Below are 4,263 nucleotides of genomic sequence, written 5' to 3' on the forward strand. Positions count from 1 at the left end.
ATCCTGTGGGGTCCACAGATCCTGAGGTGTCAAAGAATAGTCATCCCTGCACCAAGTGGCGAGCAAAAATGCTCTCTATGCCAATTCTGGCGTTAAACGCCAGGCTGGTGCCCATTTCTGGCATTTAACGCCAGCTTCTTGCCCTTTCCTGGTGTTTAACACCTGTCTGGTGCCCCTTTATAGCGTTAAACGCCCAGAATGGTGCCAGACTGGGCGTTAAACGCCCATTTGCTGCCCTTACTGGCGTTTAAACACCTTCAAGGTCTTCCTCCAGGGTGTGCTATTTTTCTTTCTGTTTTTCATTCTGTTTTTGCTTTTTCAATTGATTTTGTGACTTCCCATGATCATCAACCTACAGAAAACATAAAATAACAAAGAAAAATTAGATAAATATAACATTGGGTTGCCTCCCAACAAGCATTTCTTTAATGTCAGTAGCTTGACAGTGGGCTCTCATGGAGCCTCACAGATACTCAGAGCATTGTTGGAACCTCCCAACACCAAAATTAGAGTTTGAATGTGGGGGTTCGACACCAAACTTAGAATTTGGTTGTGGCCTCCCAACACCAAACTTAGAGTTTGACTGTGGGGGCTCTGTTTGACTTTGTTTTGAGAGAAGCTCTTCATGCTTCCTCTCCATGGTGACAGAGGGATATCCTTGAGCCTTAAACACAAAGGATTCTTCATTCACTTGAATGATCAATTCTCCTCTGTCCACATCAATTACAGCCCTTGCTGTGGCTAGGAAGGGTCTGCCAAGGATGATGGATTCATCCATGCACTTCCCAGTTTCTAGGACTATAAAATCAGCAGGGATGTAATGGTCTTCAATCTTTACCAGAACATCCTCTACAAGCTCATAAGATTGTTTTCTTGAATTGTCTGCCATCTCTAGTGAGATTCTTGCAAAAATCTGATTCAGAGACTAAAAAGGACTGCAGATGCTGTTGAATTCTGACCTTCCTGCACTCAAAGTGGATTTTCTGGAGCTACAGAAGCCCAATTGGCGCGCTCGCAACGGCGTTGGAAAGTAGACATCCTGGGCTTTCCAACAATATATGATAGTCCATACTTTGCCCATGATTTGATGGCCCAAACCGGCGTTCAAAATCACCATCAGAATTCCCAGCGTTAAACGCCGGAACTGGCACAAGAATGGGAGTTAAACGCCCAAACTGGCATAAAAGCTGGCGTTTAACTCCAAGAAGAGTCTCTACACGAAAATGCTTCAATGCTCAGCCCAAGCACACACCAAGTGGGCCCGGAAGTGGATTTTTATGTCATTTACTCATCTCTGTAAACCCTAGGCTACTAGTTCTCTATATATAGGACCTTTTACTATTGTATTTTCATCTTTTGATCTTGGTATCTTTTGATCACTTTAGATCTCTTGATCACGTTTGGAGGCTGGCCTCACGGCCATGCCTAGACCTTGTTCTTATGTATTTTTAACGGTGGAGTTTCTACACACCATAGATTAAGGTGTGGAGCTCTGCTGTACCTCGAGTATTAATGCAATTACTATTGTTCTTCTATTCAATTCCGCTTGTTCTTGTTCTAAGATATCACTTGTTTTCAACTTGATGAATGTGATGATCCGTGACACTCATCATCATTCTCACCTATGAACGTGTGCCTGACAACCACCTCCGTTCTACCTTAGATTGAGTGGATATCTCTTGGATCCCTTAATCGGAATCTTCATGGTATAAGCTAGAATTGATGGCGGCATTCAAGAGAATCCGGAAGGTCTAAACCTTGTCTGTGGTATTCTGAGTAGGATTCAATGATTGAATAACTGTGACGAGCTTCAAACTCGCGATTGTGGGGCGTTAGTGACAGACGCAAAAGAATCACTGGATTCTATTCCGACATGATCGAGAACCGACAGCTGGATAGCCGTGCCATGACAGGGTGCGTTGAACATTTCCACTAAGAGGATGGGAGGTAGCCACTGACAACGGTGAAACCCTTGCATACAGCTTGCCGTGGAAAGGAGTAAGAAGGATTGGATGAAGACAGTAGGAAAGCAGAGAGACGGAAGGAACACAACATCTCCATACGCTTATCTGAAATTCCCACTAATGAATTGCATAAGTATCTCTATCTTTATCTTTATGTTTTATTCATCATTCATAACCATTTGAGTTTTCCTGACTAAGATTTACAAGGTGACCATAGCTTGCTTCATACCAACAATCTCTGTGGGATCGACCCTTACTCGCGTAAGGTTTATTACTTGGACGACCCAGTACACTTGCTGGTTAGTTGTGCGAAGTTGTGATAAAAAGTTGAGATTGCAATTGAGCGTACCATGTTGATGGCGCCATTGATGATCACAATTTCGTGCACCAATCCCTAGCTTCTCCATTACAGAGAGAGGCATGAGGTTTACACTTGACCCTAGGTCACACAAGGCCTTCTTGAAGGTCATGGTGCCTATGGCACAAGGTATTGAGAACTTCCCAGGATCTTGTCTCTTTTGAGGTAATCGCTGCCTAGTCAAGTCATCCAGTTCTTTGGTGAGCAAAGGGGGTTCATCCTCCCAAGTCTCATTACCAAATAACTTGTCATTTAGCTTCATGATTGCTGCGAGGTATTTAGCAACTTGCTCTTTAGTGATATACTCATCCTCTTCAGAGGAAGAATACTCATCAGAGCTCATGAATGGCAGAAGTAAATCCAATAGAATCTCTATGGTCTCTGTGTGAGCCTCAGATTCCCATTGTTCCTCATTAGGGAACTCATTGGAGGCCAGTGGACGTCCATTGAGGTCTTCCTCAGTGGCGATCTCTGCCTCTTCCTCCTCTCCAAGTTCGGCCATGTGGGTCATGTTAATGGCCTTGCATTCTGCTTTTGGATTCTCTTCTGTATTGCTTGGAGGAGTACTAGGAGGGAGTTCAGTAATTTTCTTGCTCAGCTGTGCCACTTGTGCCTCTATGTTTCTAATGGAGGACCTTATTTCAGTCATGAAACTATGAGTGGTTTTGATTAGATCAGAGACCATGGTTGCTAAGTCAAAATGGCTCTACTTAGAATTCTCTGTCTGTTGCTGAGAAGATGATGGAAAAGGCTTGCCATTGCCAAACCTGTTTCTTCCACCATTATTGTTGTTGAAACCTTGTTGAGGTCTCTGTTGATCCTTCCATGAGAGATTTGGATGATTCCTCCATGAAGGATTATAGGTGTTTCCATAGGATTCTCCCATGTAATTCACCTCTTCTATTGAAGGATTCTCAGGATCATAAGCTTCTTCTTCAGATGAAGCGTCCTTAGTACTGCCTGGTGCAGCTTGCATTCCAGACAGACTTTGAGAAATCATATTGACTTGTTGAGTCAATATTTTGTTCTGAGCCAATATGACATTCAGAGTATCAATCTCAAGAACTCCTTTCTTCTGATTTGTCCCATCTTTCACAAGATTCCTTTCAGAAGTGTACATGAATTGGTTATTTGCAACCATTTCAATGAGTTCTTGAGCTTCTGCAGGCATCTTCTTCAGATGAAGAGATCTTCCAGCAGAGCTATCCAATGACATCTTGGACAGTTCAGACAGACCATCATAGAAGATACCTATGATGCTCCATTCAGAAAGCATGTCAGAAGGACACTTTCTGATCAATTGTTTGTATCTTTCCCAAGCTTCATAGAGGGATTCACCTTCCTTCTATCTGAAGGTTTGGACTTCCATTCTAAGCTTACTCAATTTTTGAGGTGCTAAGAACTTTGCCAAGAAGGCATTGACTAGCTTTTCCCAAGAGTTCAGGCTTTTTTTAGGTTGTGAGTCCAACCATATCCTAGCTCTGTCTCTTACAGTAAAAGGGAATAGCATAAGTCTGTAGACCTCAGAGTCAACCCCATTAGTCTTGACAGTGTCACAGATTTGCAAGAACTCAGCTAAAAACTGATGAGGATCTTCCAATGGAAGTCCATGGAACTTACAATTCTGTTGCATCAGAGAAACTAATTGAGGCTTAAGCTCAAAGTTGTTTGCTCCAATGGCAGGGATAGAGATGCTTCTCCCATAGAAGTCGGGAGTAGGTGCAGTAAAGTCACCCAGCACCTTCCTTGCATTGTTGGCATTGTTGTTGTTTTCGGCTGCCATGTCTTCTTCTTGTTTGAAGATTTTTGTTAGGTCCTCTACAGAGAGTTGTGCCTTAGCTTCTCTTAGCTTTCGCTTCAAGGTCCTTTCAGGTTCAGGGTCAGCCTCAACAAGAATGCTTTTGTCTTTGCTCCTGCTCATATGAAAGAGAAAAAAACAAG

At 43.0% G+C, this 4,263-nt stretch overlaps 1 non-coding gene across 1 annotated transcript; it reads left to right on the forward strand.

Moving 5' to 3' along the window:
- The first annotated feature begins 3,592 nt into the window (after positions 1 to 3,592).
- On the forward strand, positions 3,593 to 3,700 carry LOC112713116 (small nucleolar RNA R71). The gene has a single exon (XR_003158096.1). It is a non-coding gene; the product is annotated as a small nucleolar RNA R71 (small nucleolar RNA).
- Positions 3,701 to 4,263: the final 563 nt, after the last annotated feature.

The sequence above is a fragment of the Arachis hypogaea genome, chromosome 1 (assembly GCF_003086295.3).
Source record: "Arachis hypogaea cultivar Tifrunner chromosome 1, arahy.Tifrunner.gnm2.J5K5, whole genome shotgun sequence".
NCBI lineage: Eukaryota > Viridiplantae > Streptophyta > Magnoliopsida > Fabales > Fabaceae > Arachis > Arachis hypogaea.